At 44.0% G+C, this 19,148-nt stretch overlaps 1 pseudogene; it reads left to right on the forward strand.

The window, feature by feature from the left end:
- LOC146209657 (protein I'm not dead yet-like) overlaps nt 1-19,148 on the forward strand; it is a 60,869-nt pseudogene that overhangs the window by 33,003 nt on the left and 8,718 nt on the right.

Genomic DNA, 19,148 nt, shown 5'->3' on the forward strand with positions numbered 1-19,148 from the left:
ATTTTTGATAAGTAAGCAGATTAGCCCACGAGGAATGGAGACTGGTGTGCAAGACATCAAATGAAGCTAGCCTTTACAACCAAGCACCTAAAATGGCCCAAAGCGTAAGAAAATATTTATCCGCACTGTCGGAATACTCTTACTAGATGTTTGATTGGCCGTTTTGAAGGGTCTCTTTTCATGCAGCTGCAAATGTTCTTAATTTGAAGCTAGCTTTAGGATTCGCGTGCCATCAAAGTACTAGTGAAAGCACACGTGTGGTTCACGTGAGTCCTGTTGTCAAGAAATTTAAATAGGAAGTTTGTACGAATGACTTCTACTTGTTTCCAGCTAACGCCAGTTATCTCACTGATTGTTCTCCACGTGAATGCAGGGAGCTCGATGATGTTGGCTTGGAACTGGCTTCCTTCTTGAAGAACGTCGTTGAACTCAAGCTCTCCGAAAACAAGTCGAGGTTTGCTCTACTCTTCTGATCTTCCTGCTGTCCCGGCTGCCGAATGTTGCCGATCTCAATCTTGGCCAAAGCGATCGATCGTATTGCAGGCTGATATGAAATGCTGCAAACGTTGCGTATGAACTCCCTTTATGCAGAGTGTAGTGATATAACACAGAAGTGAGGGAATATTTTCCGCGTGTGAGAAACCAGCCAAGTGGTTTCCGTTGACTGTGGTAAAATATTAACTATTTATTGTTACCCGAGTGGAAACCACGTGCCTTGACTGCTGCAGACATGTCGAGACCTGCATTCTTCACATTACCGTGCGGATTGCATTCATCAGAATAAGGTAGATTAGGCATAACAAGGCATAATAACTTAAACAAGGGAATTGCGCTAAAAAAGACACGGACGAGAAGAGGAGTCCGTCCACGCCCTCATCTCGTCCGTGTCTTTTTTAACGCACTTCCCTTGTTTAAGTATGTACGACCGCCTCGCCCAACAACGGGCTCTCTTAAAAAGGCATAATAAGGTTGATTTGTTTGCCTGCCTTTTAGGATTCAAGAAAATACTTGATTTGTTGTGCGTGGAATACTTAACGAGTTCGAAAATCTTAAGGCAGGTCAAAGTAAGCGCGAACAAATCAAGGGAGGAAAGCTATTGACAGCATGCTGCTCTTTTAGAATTTTCGCTAACTAAAAGTCATAGCGGTGTGGCGTAAAATACCTATTCTGTGCTGAAGGCGTGATGATAGCGCTCGGATATCCTTATATCGCAAAAAACTGTATTTGCGAACACCTTCCCAGTCGTGAGCGGTAGGGCAGAGAATATGACTCGGATTAGAACTGGAGGAAACTGTTCATTGGAGAGAAACTGTAAGTGCGTCGAACGAAATGCAATTCGCATGGCCACGATATTAAGAAGCATGCCTGGCCCTCGTCGGGATCAAAATGATCGGGGCTATCTCTTGCGCCTAATTATTTAGAGAGCAGACTTTAAATAACTCATAACATTCGGGAGGATGGCAGTGCGGGGTCTTTTATAGATGGCTCCATGTATGCTAGGTATGCGTACAGAAACTGTCTGGTGTGGCGCTGGTATGGAGCTCTCGGTAGCACGTCACAATTAAGAATGAACCGAGAAAACTTCTTGACAGTGTAGTATTTAGAATGTACGTCATTTATTAAGAGTGTATAGTTCTCAGCTTCTAAAAATCACGAGCTCGCGCCGTTGTGAGCAAAAAAAAAAACAAACCTTTATAAGCTCAGTCACCTACTTTTTCTTGCTTCGAGATTAGTAATCGCATTTTGAATGTTTTTGAAAATCTCGCTTGACACCTGTGAATTTACTCTCCTCGATGTCTTGCCATTGATAGCTGCTGTTTTGATCCCGGAGAAGCAGTTACACACATTTATTATTTAGGTTCTTAGGAAAACAGGGCGCAGGGTAAATGGGCACAGTCAGGAAGACACAGACGCAGCACTTACCATGATGCATTTGATTTCTTCTACAACGAGCTTTATTCTTATGTCTTTCCTTCTAGATTCGCCTGCTTGCACTTCTCTTGTCGTTGCAGCCAAGTGTAGAGCTTGGTTACACATATTCTATGAAACTTCTTTACAGTCCGCTTGATGCACGAAGATTAGTCGTATCGCTTCCTCCTTGGAAAGCATGGAAACAGGCTATGCCGTTTGTTTCGTTCACAGGCCTGGCACCAAGTTAAAGTGACTCTTTCCCGTTGCCCTGCGCACTGTTTTGCTAAGAAACATGTACAAATTGGCCCGAATACTTTTCGTGACGCTTGCTTAGCTGTCAGTCACGACACAGGAAGCTGCAATTGTGAATTATCAAAAATTCAAGGAAAGGTTTGAGGCGTTAACAAAATATTCATGTCGGCCCTGTTATGACTTCTTTTAGCATCCTACGCATTTCTCTGTCAGGCGATGGGCTTGCTTTAATTCACGAACTACAGCTCACATTTACAGATAGTGTTACCAAGTATCAAGCGGCGTTCGGTCATAATCTCGCAGATAACATTTCATGCATTTTATCTGTTTCAGAGAGATCGGGGCCGTGATATCGGTGTCGGCGGTGATTGTGGTCCTTGGGTGCAGCGCAGGCGCTCTGGTGACATTCTTTGAAATCGAGTCCACTGACATGTGAGCAAAGAGTGGTTTGTTGGCTTGTGGGGTTTAATGTCCCAAAGCTAATCAGGCTGTGAGAGATGCCGTGGTGGATTCCTGCAGAAATATAAACCCCTTGGAGTTTTTTAACGTGCACTGACATCACACAATATATGGGCGCCTTACTTTTCGCCTCCATCGAAAAGTGGCTGCCGCGGCCAGGACTCGACCTCGCGTCCTCGGAGAAAGCAGTTGAGCGCCCACTGCAGTACCACTGCGGGGTGAAGCTTAAGTTCACAGGGACGCCTAATTACAGAGTATGCTGGCAACATGGTAGCATTCGCAAGTGTCGACGCATCACTAGTGGACACTGGTTGGCAGGGTGTATACACTATGCGACTTGGCTGTGGATAGTGTTGCTATGGTAGTCTTTGTCAAGGACACCCTCAAGGTCAGGCACCACACAGTCTTTGTGATCGGCTATTAACCGTGTGTAGTATAATGCTGTCGCTCTAAAATGTTAAAAGAAGTGGAAGCATGGCCTTTGCAAGTGATAACATTTTTGCACATGTAAACCAGTTTTGTGTTGCCCAATGACAATCTCTGACTCATTAGGCAGTCACGTGTCTACTGGACATGGTATAGAAATCACGAAGGACGAAATATTTAGGAAACAATAAAAACATGCATCGTAAAATAAAGAAATAGCTTTCTAAGCTTTGAATGAATGAAGGCCTGTCTACCCAGGTTCTGTTGCCATAAACCATTGCATTGCCATAAACAATGCACAGTTTCTTAAGATACGTACTTTTAATCCTGTGCATGTTCTGTGCTGTCGCGCCAGATTGGGAGTAAGGGCTTGTGGTAAGGGAAGTAAGACGCATGCTGGTGCAAAGATGTAATCAATTCGAGATGCACTTGTGTTAGTGGCTTGAAGTGGTTAACAACTGGGACCCAGAGTACTTCGTTCATGCCCAGTGATGTTTAGTGCAAATGATGAGGTAATTTTCCGGCGCCCCGTGCTCGTAGATCATAAAAGCCGTGGCCAGGACACACGCGCTCATTGGTCCCAAAATGCTGGATTTATGGTCCCTTCGCGAATAAAGGGGGCAAGCTGTTTGAACGGCTGTGCACCGCACGGTGGCGGTAGTCATTGACGCCTGCGCACAGGCGCTAGAAACTCGCGAAGACGAGCATTCTTGTACTTTTGGAATGTGGTTATTGCAGGTGGTAATTTAAAAATAAAAACGTTCGCAGCTAGTACTGCTTCATTTCACAATAGCTGAACTAGTACACAAACACCACACGAGAATTTCCGGAACGCTTTAGGGCAGCTATGGATGTCCTGTAGCATTTGTGGATGGAACAGTCGCGGACAATGAAAGTTGAAAATGCAGCCGTTAAATGCATTCCTGCATTATAACCAGATATTAACAGTTAAATTGAGCAACGTCCGACTAAATGTCCGAAGTAATTATTAGTGAAACTGGAATCCTATCTTTACTAAATAAACTTAAAACGACATCGGCGTCTGATCACCTTGGTTTAAATAACAAAATACTCAAGAATTCATCTGAAGGTATCCATCGCATCTTATCCGCTATTTTTTCCTAGTCCCTTTCATTTGGTTTGGTTCCACATGACTGGCGCCTTGCAAGATTGTGCCCATCTTCAAGTCCGGTGATCGTTCTTTAGCACTAAATTATCGACCAATTTCATTAACTAGCACGATTTGTAAACCCATTGAACAACACAACATCACCTTTATATATCAACACGGCTTTCGGAAAGGGTACTCGTGTGAAACGGAACTTGCTGGTTTCATCCATGATCTTCATTCGTCTGTTGATGCTGGTATTCAAGTTGACGCAATATTTCTTGATTTTTCGAAAGCATTTGATAGGGTACCTTACAACCGGTTATTAGCCAAATTAACACTTCTTAATATTCACCCCTTTGTTATTGCACGGGTTAGACTTTCTCGTTTCCAGGTTTCAGTTTACCACTATCAATAACGATATTTCGTCCCTCAGCCAAGTTCATTCTAGCGTTCCACAAGAAAGCGTGCTTGGCCCCTTGCTTTTCTTGATATTTAATAATAATTTACCTAACTCAGACTTCTCAAATCAGACGTTTTGCTGACGATTGTGTGATTCATCGCAAAATTTATACTAACGACGATCACCTAGCCCTTCAATCAAACCTCGACACAGTAACAGCATGGTGCTCTACTTGGCTTATGCAATTTAACCTTTCTAAAACAAAATTTGTGTTTAACTAACCGAATGTGCAGATTTCAAACAGCGTGTTCTTTAAATAACACTCCAGTAGAGTTGGTAACTACGTATAAATATCTTGGTCTTCACCTTCTTTCGGATTTAACTTGGAACTACCATATTAGCCTTATTCTTGTATCCGCTAATCGGTCTTTTAAAACACAACACAAAGCATGCTCCCTCTAACCTCCGATTACGTGCTTACACCCCTCTTATTCGATCTAAAATTGAATTTGCTTAGGCTATTTGGGACCCTCACCAAGCATACTTAATAAGTAACATAGAATAATTGCAGAATCGCGCAGTTCGTTTATCTTCTGTGATTATTCACGTCATACCAGCATCACAGCCTTGAACAAACGCGCCGATCTTCAGGATCTATGTCTCCGTCGTAAACTTCCAAGTTTATCACCTTTTCAGAAATTGCGTCATCATTCAACGCTTCATAATGACTTTTTTTCTTCGCCCCTTCTTGCATTTTTGACCGCCGCGACCATCCATTTAAAGTTAAGCGCTTGTCATGTCTTACATCTAACTATGCACATTCATTCATACCACGTACGACAACTGTCTGGAACGCTCTGCCTTCACATGCTGCTACCGTCACTGATGCGGATAAATTTGATACTCCACTGGCTGCCACTACCTCTGCTAAACTTTTTGTGTTCACTGTTCACTTACCAGTGCATCAGGATTCTGTCTTTATTTCTGTTAATGATAATTCTTGTTTTACTTTCGTGCTGTTATTTGTAAGACATCGTATAACTTATATCAATGTTACTGTCTGCCACTCTGGCCATGTTTTTTTTTGTTTTTTAAGCTTCAATGTTTAATTTTGTGTTTTGTATTTTTGCAAATATTTATATGCTTTTATCTGTTTTGTTGTTTCTTGTAATTGTGGTTTGTTTATTTTTTGTTATATGCTTGTATCCCCCCTCCCCCCTATGTAATACCCTCAAACTGCGGGCCTTTAGGGGTATGTGTTATAAATAAATAAATAAATAAATAAATAAATAAATAAATAAATAAATAAATAAATAAATAAATAAATAAATAAATAAATAAATAAATAAATAAATAAATAAATAAATAAATAAATAAATAAATAAGTAAATAAATAAATAAATAAACTTTCCAAGTTTCGTGGCCGTTGCGGCTAAAGGCTCGTTTTACCTGCCTTTTGTTGTAGTATGAAATGGCACACATTTTCTGAATGGGAGATATGATGAGTTCATGCTTATGATTGATTGATTTCTTTTTGTTTTTGGGAATTTTACTTTGGGCTGATGATATTCACGAGTATATGAGGTATAGGTATTGGAGTTGACCATCTGTTCTCTTTCACACTGGAGCCATAGGCTAGGCCACACTGGTCTATACGCGGTTTATCCAGCTAACACGCAGTTTGCCAATGCCCAGCAACTGCTGCACTTACCTGCTGATACTGGTGCTGGGCTTGTCGGCGGTGTCCCACCTACGCGATGCCCGCGAAGGAACCAACGAAACCGGAGCAGGTGGTCCAGAGAATGGGCATGGTGGTGTCTGTGGCGCTGGCGGGGCAGCTGGCGTCAGTGCCGTACCGACCTCCAGCCAGGGCCTCGAAGCTGGGATCGTCAAGATGCCCTGGGCTATGCTGTTCCTGCTGGGAGGGCACAACTGCCTCGGAAAGGTCGCTCAGGTACTACGCGCACACAGCCGGGACCACCGCGATGCAGTTGATAGTGCGCGCATAGATGTCCGCCACCATTCGAGCCCCTCCCTTGAGCGTGACGTCTGCATCATGGGGACCAACTGGTCGTTGCGAGAGGCGCATGGCGCAAAATGGAATCAATAAAACGAAGAACCCTTATGGCACACTTTGCGGGAAGGACGGCTGGTCACAGTACAGGAGATGTTAGACATCTAGACCTTCAGCGCTGTTGTGTCTTTATGAAAGCTCAAAAAGATCTAATAATTTTCGCTATTAATAAGGTTATTATGTCAGCCACGTGTCTCACTTTTGCGCCGATATCGCCGTCATTGTCGTCATATGACGTAATACAACGCCCCCTGCTGGATGTTATTAATGAAGCGACATTACGAATACCGTGATGTTTCATTGCTGCCAATCACGCATCATGCATGGCGTGATGTCAGCATACCACGCTGCTTGGCCAGAATAGCAGTCACTGGCTGGTTCGAACTCAATAACGGCACTCGTTACGCCATGAGCTCCCTTCTATCTCTTTTCATTTCCCATAAGCTATATCGCAAGTGTAGTGCAAGGCTGCGCGTGACACATGTCTATCGTACTCATCTGCTCCATACTGGCCCTCCATCTCCTAACGCCTTTCATGCCTCGCACTCTGTTGTCCGTCCTTTGAAAACTCTCAGTGGGGGCATCGTCATTCAAAAGGGTATAAATTGACTGCCATTATACGCCTTCACCCTCTCGCAGGGCTCTATCCTCCTGAAATTCGCATTAAGGAATAACAAATTTCTTTTGAATTATCCTGCGTTTAGACTTGGTTCCCCAAAAAAGCAGCTGCTGCCGTAGATGGTGGTCTGAAACATAACGTGGACACTTAAGCTCCACCTTAAAGTGAATGTAAACACAGAAGCAGTTGCTCCCAGCTCCCCTTGCAGTTCCTCGTTAAAGTACATGCAATTTCCTATAGGCCGTACGTACTCTTAATGAGAACCTTAGGCGTCCTCCTAATTTTTAAATATGTTCTCTTGACTGCACACCTAGCCGACGTTGTCCCCGTGTTCTGTTCTCCATGCACAAAATTCTGTTGCGGCACCTGTTAGCCATTCGCGTAAGCCGATCTGGAATTCTCCTTCAGGGTATCCTTCTATATTCGCGTATGCTGTTGGAATGACATATGATGCGGTCTACGCCTGCAGCAATAGTGCTACCGATCCTGAGCGCTTCCAGTAGTGACTAGTATGTCAGACCACAATATGTCCCTGAGAAGAGGAACATTCCATGCCTACGTGTAAATGTAATATAAAAAGTTTTGCTTGATATATATGTAGAACGAGAGGAAGAGGATGGATAACCCGGTATGAAGGAGCACTGAACAAGGGTAGAGGGGCGAAGCCTCAGTTCACTGGTCGAGCCAACGTTTCGAAAAGTCCACTTGCCGAAACGTTGGCACGACCTGCGAACTGAGGCTTCCCCCCTCTACCCTTGTTCAGTGATCCTTCATATTGCTTGATATAAGAGGTCCACGCCCTAATGGGAGCAGAAAAATTTGGATTGTGACAGAAAATGAAGTGAATAAGAGTTAAGGGGAACCTCGATCTGCTAACCAACGTTTCGTAGGCTTCTCTTCGAAACAAAGACAAGAGGATGAATACGACTTGTAGAATCAACGACTTGAGTACTGCTTCCCCCTAGATTCCGGTTCATTCTCTGCCAAAAGATGAACGATGTCGATTAAGCCCAGTGCAGGTGTCTTAGTTTGCAATACCTGTACATATGAAAACGTTGCCGCTTCCTGATGCGTTTTGAGAATATTTTTCAGGCCTTTTTGACAACAGCCATAGCAGTTTCTTATTTCCATTTGCCTCTTAAATCCCACAATAGCACCTTACCGCAGGTCATGAAAACCAAGCAGAGAAGCGAATCTCTCCTTTTTACTGATCATTCCCTCTTCTTGGACCCGCAGTCATCAGGCGTGGTGGAGACCATGCACGCTTTGCTCCGGAACCTATCGTCGTACAAGCCCATCTTTGTGCAGTTAGTGCTGGTCGTGTGGACGTCGCTGCTGTCAGAGGTGTGGTCGAGTGTTGACGCCCACATCGCGCTGCTTGGCGTCGTCAAAGAGCTGGTGAGATCACCAGCGATAGAGGGACACCTTTAGTGACACTGCATTATAAGTAAGCAGTAGACTAGACTAGCACATGTTGCTTATGGCTTGGAAAATGGGCGCTACAACTATCTTAAAATGCTAACGCGTATTGACTTTTAATGTCGCCTAACTGAAAATTTGTTGCTGCGACGCTTACGCCTCTTGTTGGCTAAGCTATAAATGCAGGTAGTACGTTAGCTTTAAACAAACAAAAAAAAAATGCCGATAAAGCCCCCAAATTGAGTTTTCAGAATTCCGTTTTAAGCAAAAAACTAACTATACGTAGCATGCTAGGCTTAGTTATCTGACCGTTCTGTACCAGCAGCACTTAGCAAAAGTTCAAAATTCAGTATAGAATACGACTGTGGTGCTAAATGTGGAGTGTCGATGTACAAATTGACGTACCTCTGCGCTGCTCAAATACTTCTGCAGGTAGAAGAGCAGCTCTCCCTTTCCACCTGCTACTAGCGAAGTACAGGGTGATCCACTTCTAGCTATAACACAGCCACTGCTTTCAAAGCGTCATTACGTCCTACCCAGCCAATCCATAAAGCTAGGCGGCAGGCCATGCGAAGCATCACCTCCGCGTCCCACTGTGTATATATCGTTTTGCTTCGATAAGCGCCTGCATCCGACGCAGTGCTGCTTTGAAAGCAGTGACCATGTTATAGCTAGAAATGGATCACCCTGTACCTTTTGGGCCCTATTCTTACCCGTCTAGAACAATTAGCCAGTTACCTTCTATACGCTGCAGTGTGAAGCAGCCAAACTTTTTTCAAAAATTTAAATATGACTTTCAAATTAGCCTTGTAAAACTGCTGCATCATTTATAGCGACCAACCATGCTTTTCCTAAGTTTCAATTTTCTAACACTAGTATGTCAGGCTGGCTTACAAAATGCAAATCCACTTTAAGCATTTTTTGCTGGCTTCAAAATGATGATTGCTTTTTTAGCCCACTACACGGAACTACGTAGAATAAAATTTCTGTTAACTGCTGGCGTTATACGTCTGTGAACGATTCAGAAGCCATGATAACGACGGTATGCTGCAAAACGTTTCTTGTGTAGTCTATTTGGCAATGCTTTACTGATTCGTCGTGTTTTTACTGCATTGCACGCACAGTACCTGCATTGCAAAATAGTCACTCTAGTCATTACCACGCATAGCAAAGCATTTTACTCATTTTCAATTAATTGCTGTCATGTCATTTCAAGTCGTCGTTTGACATACTGGTCGTTTCGTAATCATTAGCAGTCATGATGAGTCATACCTAGTCATTTTACTCATCTCCAATCTGTTGAGGTCATTTCAAGTCGTCGTTTGACATATTGGTCGTTTCGTAGTCATGATGAGGCATGCCCAATCATTAGAGCCATTACCCGTTATTGCTAAGGTTTCTACTAATTGCAATCAACTGCGGTCATTACAAATCTTTTCCGCACTGGTTGTTTGCTAGTCATTAGCAGTAATTATTTATTATGCCTAGTCATTGCAATCCCTCATTTTCAATCAGGTGCATTCATCGCAAGCCGAAGTTTGACGTACTGGCCATTACAAGCATTTTTAGTCAATAATAATCATTATTATTCATTTGCATTAGTCATTAAGTCTATCGATGTGTATTTACAACTTGTATCGATTACCGACTCCCATCAATCGTTTTCTCCCTTAATCTGCCTCTTCGCACGTCCACTATTTGCGAGTGGCACATTGCGCATAGATGCCACCCACTCATGCGACGCACAGATTTTTGCTCCATGAGCCTAGAAAAGCTTTTCAGTTTAAGAACCTTGGTCTAATCATCCAGGCAGACGGCAGAAACGAATCCCTAATTCCCAAACTACAGAATTATGCTGCACAAGTAACGGGTCTCATCAGAAGAGTATCTCTCAAAAACAAAGGACTCAAAGAAAAGAGCCTGCTAAGACTAGTACAGACATACTATCAGTAGAGAAGGATATGCAACACCCTATCTAAACCTTACAGCAAGGGAAAAGGAACAAATGATGTCGTAACAAGAAAGAGCATCACAAGTGCACTCAGCCAACACCACATTGACTACAAGGCCTGTGCAAGGTTGTGTGGCGTCATCGTAGTGAGATCAACCTGAAAGTCGGCTTCACCCTACGCGGTCGCGTTCTTTCTTTACTCTACGCTGCTACTGGAGCCACCTGTTATACTTGCGTTACCAGTTTTGCCCAATATTGTCAGTCTTGAAATAAATGAGAAGTTTGATACAATTCATCTGGCTTTTTCTTTAATGGCAGGAGAGAAGTTGCGAGAAAATTTACACTTTCATGCAGAATTAGTTGAATAAACGTTAAGACAGGCAAAAATTTTCATTTGAAAGCAGATTTATTTTTCATATTTAATGACATATGATGGCACATTCATATTGGGTGAAATATGATAAAGATAGGCACCATAACTAAATAGCAAGCAGATTTATGCTTCAAGAGTTTTGAGTTTTCGTTTCGCCGTCTTGCTCTGCTTGGTCTCATCTAGTTGATTGTTTTGAACTTCGCACAGGTTGTTCAGCAATGTGTTGGCAGCAGAACTGAGAATATAACCTAATACCAGTTCAGGAGAGCGGCCGCAGTCACAGATGTCCAGGTCTTCATTGCCTTCAACAAGGGATGTCGTGAGGCTTACAAAAACTTCTTTCTGTTTTGCACACGCAAAGAATGATGCTGCGTACTTTGCACCTCTTAGCTTGTCAAGTACTATTTCCATTGTGAGGACGGCATGTACAACAGCTGCACGTGGAAACTTTAGCCCACCGCGCGTTGCATTCTGAATTATGCGTCATCTTCCAATTCAATGAGCCGGTTCTCGAGAATCAGGTTTTCTCGGCAAGAATGGCAGAGAAGTTTCTTCAGTGCAGCATGTGCGCAGTATCCAGCAACATAGGTAATGGCTGGCAACATAGGCTCCTTTTGCTTTATGTCATCTTCTGTCACCGCAACATCAAACTGCTTGACAATGATTTGCAGATCAGTGGTGCGAACACAAGGTGCAATGGCATCCAGGTCAGGCAGCTCAAGAAGCTTTTGGAGTCTCAGCTTCTGCTCAGATTCATAAATTTGGCGTATGGAAACGTGGTACTGAGCTCCAGACAACTGTCTGTATCTGCCAAATCGGTCCTCCAAGCAGTTGGTTTGAAACTTTCCAAGCAAAACATACTTGAAGCCGAGCTCTTCAATACAGTATGTTGACACCTCAACAAGGGCAAGTGAAGTATGACGCAGTGCTGTATGCGTTTCTCGAGTGAGCTTACCAGTATCATGCTTCAAGCTCTCCCAGTGATCCAACCAGAGTACAATCTTGTTCAAAAATTCAGTTTGATCGCAAGGCAGTGTCTTTACAGGCTGTTGCAATGCATCTCGGAGGCGTTGACCTTTCAACGGTGTCTTGACATTCACTATGTTCCACCATATCAATACAATGCTTATAAATTCGGATGTACCATTCGTATGCTCGAGTGCTGCTTTGGTAGTCTTCAGCGCTGCAACTGTCGAATTGTTGAAGATCCTGAGTGCGAGTTTCACGTTCTGTCGCTCCAGATTGGAAAGATTTAACGCCTTTGGTGAAAAAGTTGGAGCGAGTCTGAAAAGCTCATTTTTTTCTTCCTCATACAGCTTGCACAAAGTGTTAAAGGAGGCAGTTAGCACAGGTTGGCTTTCTGAAAGGGCATTGAAATCTGGAAAGAAGATACACTTCCCACTGTTGCGCTGGTTCAACAAGTTATTTCTGATACACTTCAAGATGTGAACTGAGTCCAGAATAAAAAACAACGGTCTTGAAGGGTTCGATGGGTGCTTGTACACAATGCTCATCTTGGGAGGACTGGCAAAAAATGACATGGCCTTGCGGTTTATGGAGTTGTTGTCCGAAACTACGGCAACCACTTGGATGCCAAAGTCTTCCAGCTGCTTTATCAGCAGATTAAGAAATTCATGGAGCTGTTTTGCTTCTATTTGTGCCACTGGAAATATGTGTACGACATCTTTGTTGGAAGACAGCAAGCTTTGTATCATAAAGACGTATGCAGTCTTTGCTGCGTTTTCTTTGTTGGCTGCCGCACCTGTGACATATCTACCCTTATACTGAAACGCTGCACGCAAGTGAATCTCATCCATCATAAGTGTCACGAAGCGCTCATGGTCAGTTAGGGTTGATGCCAACCGTTTTGCGTAAGACAGAAAAAAAGCCTTTTGCTGCTCTGTAGATGGGCTTACGTTGTAGGAAGCACATATGCGCCTTATCGTGTGGGGATGTGGGAGTTTTAGCTTTGCTGCACTTCTTATGAATCTGTACGCATGAGGCGATATCGTGAACACAAGACTGCAGAACACAAGCAAATCCACTGGGTAATTTGATGTTTTGCTTAGGAGGATTTGAAGTTGCTGTTTCAAAAATTTAACTACTTCCACTTGCCACTCGTATGGTAAGACTGAGGATGAGATTTGGTCGAGAACCTCCATCGCATGCTTCAGCAGAATCTCAAGGTGCAGCTCGTTATTTGCGGCATACTTGATGCAGTCTTCCACCGCGGTCAGAACTTTGTCGATCTGTCTCAAGTTGCAGATTGAAGAAGGAAGCACAAAGCTGCCTAACTTTTCTACCTTCATTTCACCAAAGTACACTCCCAAAGAAAGGTCTGAAGATACTGTTACTGCACAATGCACAACTGGAGCATCTTGGCTTTTGAAACATAGAAAAAGTAGGCGTTTTTCAGTAACCACTTTCGTCCAAACATCGCTCATAGTGAGTCCATTACAAGCTTTCAACAGGTCTTGGAATGTGATGATGGCATTCTTCTAATCTTCAGATGCTTGGGACTGAATAGACAAGCGTATGGCTTCCTGTAGAGCTTCACCTTCAAGTCGAGCGCGCTTTTCTTCCGGGTTTTCGCGTACTGACGTTTCCTGACGATATAGGTAAGCTGGGCAATTCGGAAAGACGCTTGGGACTACGCCGGGCTTTAATTTCCTCAGCTTGAGGGGCTCCTGGATAACTTTCCCCGTAGTGCTGTCCGTATAGCTTGTCGTGGATACGAAGTCGCTTTCGCGGAAGTGGTGCTCACAAAGCTGGAACGTAAATATAAAAAAGCTGTGTAAGGTGGGAGCAGCGACTGCCACTAATATATTAACGCAGCGAGCAGCTAACTCGGCTCTAAACAAGTCATTTACTACGGCAATTACTATCACGTGACCGCTAGCGAAGTAACTTTTTTTTTTTACACAAGGAGATAATTTAAGCTGCAAAACAGAGCGAATGCGGCTCGATTATTAGTAGCTGTGCTGTCAGAATCGAGTACACACTCGATATGGGCATGCCTACACAATAATATACTGCGCTAAATCAAATAGTATCAGGAAGCAAAAAACGACGCTTTCTTACCACAGTGCACTTCGTCGGTGTGAAGTCTTTCCGCGGCACAGCCTTTGTCCACGCCGAATTTTGAACCGCGTTCGTTGGAAACTTGTACACGCTCGCTTTAGGCCCATTGGCGTAGTTCGAGCTACAGTTTGGTGCACAACAGCACCCAGGCATTGTAGGTACCTTGCTCGTAATCTCCTGTGCAGCACGGGTTAGAAACACGACAAACACTAGACGAAAACACGCACACCGACAACGTGAGCCTCAACACACCACTGCATGTCTCCCGCCGAGGGTAGAAGTTGCCAGACGCTTAAACTGATGCCGTCAAAATTGATACATCTGTGTTTTCTAGTCCAAAACATTCGCTTATTTTGAGCCGGAGCAGTGCATTACAGAAAAAGTAGTTCAAGTAAATACCAGTATATATATAATATGTTTCGCAAGAGGGTCCGTTTATGCTTGTACTCAATAAATGCATCTTCCGGGCCCGCACGCACTTTTGAGGCTGGATGCGAGTATAGCTGTAGCCGAAAGTAAGGCCAAGTCGTTCCAGTTCGCTTCGCTTGCGCGTGCCGTCGCCGATCCCACCTCAGATCTCTCTGTCGTGACGTAGAACTGTGGAGAGGGGGACTTGCGCAGGCCTTCTCCTTAGTCTAGGTGGTGTTGACTCAGCCCTGTCAGTGGCACCTCTACGACTAGACGGCTGGTAATGGGAGTACACAACACAATGGAGGAAATAATTGAAGCCGTAAGAATATAGCGAATGGAGAGACTCAGTCAATCCGAAAAGGAAATACTAATTATAGAATGAGCCAGGCTCAAGCATATCAGGGGGACGTGCGCTAAAACCAACCTGAGCTAAAAATGCAGATCCTGTACATCCCATGACAAGAAATGAGAGCCCCATTCACAGCAGAGGGAAGAGAAGACAGAGCGAAAGCCATCGAAAAGGAGATGAGAAAGCTAGATCCGATCTTTGTGGCGTACACTGACGCAGCCACTGGGAAATCAGGAGCTACAGTGGCGGCAGTGGTGGATGAAATAGGAGCCCCTGTAATCACGGCAGCTATAAAAATAAGAATAGCGGTCATCGCCGTAGGGGTAGAAATTGCGCAAGCTTGCGTAGGCACAAAAGCTAAGGTGATAATAAGCGGCTGCAAAACAGCCTTTTGGAACTTGACAAAAGGAAGAGTATTAGCCGCGGCGAAGACAATTCTCTAATCCACGGAGATCTTACTCAGGATCACAATAAAATGGACTCCTGGCCAAGAATAGATGTCTGGAAATGAAGCCTCTCACGCGCTCACCCGAGATATTTACCACCTGACAAACGTCGAGCAGGTCGACAGCCCAAAACCCATGGAGAGGTTAAACACCTTCTACGAGATCTGCTAATGTTATAAACTAATCACAAACACATCCTACCCACCAAATAATCAGATCAACAACAAAGAGGCCGAAAGCCTTCGCAGACCACGGTTGAAAATTACACCAACCCAGTATGGTTGCACCATTTAAAAGTAGAGGACAATAGACAGAGTGGTACACTAGCCCTCATAATCTGGCAATGCCCCTTTGTGCTGGGACAATGAGAATATTCAAGACGCGGAAGCTTGGGAGACCCTTCTACAAAGCGAAACACATGACACCCAAAAAGAAGTCATCCGCCTGGCGGCTTGGGCCGTGAAGAATCAGTGTATGCTGGCGCGCTTCTAGTTGCAGAGTCCCAGCCATCTATCCGGGTCTGCGTACCTGAGTGAGGGAGTAGGGAACTTCTTATATCGGTGGCAATAAAGTCTTCAATCCATCGGTCTTCTTAAAAGAGGCATCCAGAATAATCTAAGCTGCACGGGTACCTTTATCGTATTAAACCGCATACACTTCTTTGTGTTCAGCCTCCATCAAATTCACCACTGCCTGAACATGGAGTGAACATTCGGCACGAGGAAAGGAAAGGATGCCTGAAAAGTTCAACTTCAGTTAGACTACTTTTTGCTCCTTTAGGAAAGGAACTATAGTGGCAGATAATCTCGGCAAAAATGACGCGACGCCAAAGCGGCGACACATATTGAGCGTTAGCTCATTGAAAAGTATCCGTTGATGATACTCTTGCCTGCTTATCGCGATGGCATAACGACGCTGCGGTGGCTCAGTGGTTGAGACGCCCGGCTACTGGACGCAGAACCTGGATTCGAAAACGACAGCTGGAGGAAGTCTTTCGATGCAGGGGGAGTGGAGAGTTGCCCGTTTGCTTTGCGATGTCAGCGCATGTTGAAGATCTCCAGGTTGTCGACATTACTCGTAAGCCCTTCACTGTAGCACCTTTTTCTTTCTCCACTTTCACTCCCACCTTCGCAGCTTCGGTTATGGTGCAGGTCAGGTGTCCATGCTTGGTATGCGCTGTTGCATTTCGATTTATTGCTGAAGGTCAAATGGCAAAAGAAAACGACATTGAAGAATGAGAGCCATAGAGCTCGCGCTCTAAATAAAGCTATAAAGTGGTTCTAAGCGCGTCACGAAAACATGAAAAATGTTTAGTGCGAGCCTGAACGGAGACAGAGCAAGATTAGTAGACACCCGAGCGCTAACTTGCACCACTTTGCTGTGGAACACCGAAGTAGAGAAAATGCAGGGGGTAGCCAAACATCACGCAGGTACGGCTCTCGTAGTGTCAGTAACGACGTAAGCACAATTTTTCGCGATACATCCATAGACGGTTTCAATACACAGCTTTCTCGTAAACTATCAATGATATCTGCTTCGACAATTTCACCGTCTCGGCTAAATGTTCGCGCGAAATTGTTTTCATGTCATTAACCAACAAGCCAAATATTCCACATTATTCACCACAGCCTTTCGTGAGGCAACTTATGTAGACCCTCGTATCGGGTTGCCCAGCAGGCAGCATATCGCAGACGCCACTTTATGGGTGTGGTGAAAGCGAATTAGAATTAAGATAAATAAAAAATATTGCTTGGTTCATAATGTTAGGCAGCCCCTTTATATAATATCAGTATGGTCAGTACCTAACCGGTACTTAATGAAGCAGGGGATTTCAACTGGTCAAATGGCTTGGTTTGCAGTGCCATGGCATCATTATTATCATCATCTTGACTGTGACCACTAGATGGCAAATGTCCTTCCCGCATTTCTGAAATGAATGCCGTCCTGTGCAATCTGTGATCACATTATGTCTGCTGACTTCCAAATCTCCAAAGCAAGGCGCCCGTCTGCTTTGCGACGTCAGTGCACGTTAAAGAACCCCAGGTGGTCGAAATTACCGGAGTCCTCCACTACGGCGTCTCTCATAGCCTGAGTCGCTTTGGGACGTTAAACCCCACAAAAACCACAAAAACCAAACCAAACAAAACTTCCAAATCTCATAGATTTACCTGACCAGATTCCACCTTTTACTATGCTTGGTTTCCATGGAATTTAGTCCCTAGTTTTAACTCGGTTAGCTTGCCTCTTTTATTACATACACTGCCTATTTCCATTTCTTGTCTCCGATTAGGGTTTAATTATTTGCGTTTATGCCATTTAGTTACTGCTGTCTCTTAACCTTATATCTGACATTCTCCTTCCATAGCTTACTTCATTTAGCCTTTACACTTCTCTTTAACCCCTCCGATTATGCACCATAGCTGAGCAGTGCGAAGATACAGTTGCCGAATATTGTTTTCTTAAAGGGTACTGATAGGCTCTCATTAATGACCTGAGATTACCTTCGAAATGAGGAGTATCAATGCCTTGTGCACACACGGCATGATGTGTAATATTCGTAAGTGTAGAGGTTTTCTTTCCTAGCCAAGGATTGCTAATAAATAAATATAAAATTGTAGAATGCATGTTTGGCTTCGGAGTATGGCGGCTTTACAGCACAAGAGGCGCACATCAGCTCAAGCATATTAACCTAACTTCGCGTTTGCACCTTCGGCATTCTCTACCTACGCAATCAAACCACCGCACAACCTTGCCTGGCATTCTTACTGCGTTCGCAGGCCACCGAAATGCACGTGAATCCGGTGTATTACATGTTTCCAGTGACCATAGCCATCTCGACGGCGGGTATTCTACCCGGCTCTGCACTCTCCATCACGCTCCTCATGGACAAGGTTCAACTCAGCACCGCCAAGCTGGTAAGCTGCTGTTCGTAGCTGCTGTAGAATATACTTCGTTCAGTCATCCGAAACATCAAGGGAATAACAGCGCAGAGACGAGGGACAAGGTAGGAAGAGAAACAGCCTCGTCTCTGCGCTGTGCTTCCCTTCAAATATGTACCAACTAGCTCAGCTCTCCGTTTTGTCGACCGAAAATAAGTAAAATTAGACTCGATTTGTCCATCGCCCAGCAGCTTCAGATTGGACTTTGTGACAATTTTCACGAGGAGAAACGGCTCCACAAACAATTCCATGGTTACGTTGGCTGCATGCCTTATTCATAGCAAGATACTTTATCGGTCCTCTGAAACATTGTACTTTGTAGTCATTAAGTGAAAAATGTCTTAGATGAGTCTAATCATTCCCATGCATTTGCTGCACCTTGCACTTGATGTGAAACATGGAGACTCTTAACTAAAAGCGTCCATTAAAGTAGCATGTGAATTGTAAAACGAGGATAACACGTGGTGCCGTAGCGTAGCCTGATCTGAAAAACAAGAATATTCCCTGCACTTAATGAGTGCAATCATGTTGTCCTCAGCAGGACACTTTTGCTATTAGGTGCAGCTAGGCCCTGCTTTTCAAGCTATTTGCAGCATTAGTAAAGTCATGGGCCGATCCGGGCCAATGAGCATAACGAGCACAATTTTAATGTGTTTCTACCAAATTCTTGCAAGACAAGTGAATAGCAGTACAATCATATACTGCCTTCCATACTAACTCTTTACATATTTCAGTGCTGCGAGAGCCTTTGAAACTATGAGCCCAGACATCTGTACATGCGACAATTACCGCAACTTGGGACTGTATGAGACGAAACCTGTAAATGCAGTTCTTATTCTTCTATACTTTTCTTTGGCACATTGAAAAAAACAGCACTCGCCGAGGTCACAGAGGAAGAAAAAAATCATAAAAAACACACATTGACGT

Source organism: Amblyomma maculatum, chromosome 1 (assembly GCF_055883805.1).
Source record: "Amblyomma maculatum isolate TAMU_Amacu chromosome 1, ASM5588380v1, whole genome shotgun sequence".
In the NCBI taxonomy this organism is placed as follows: Eukaryota; Metazoa; Arthropoda; class Arachnida; order Ixodida; family Ixodidae; genus Amblyomma; species Amblyomma maculatum.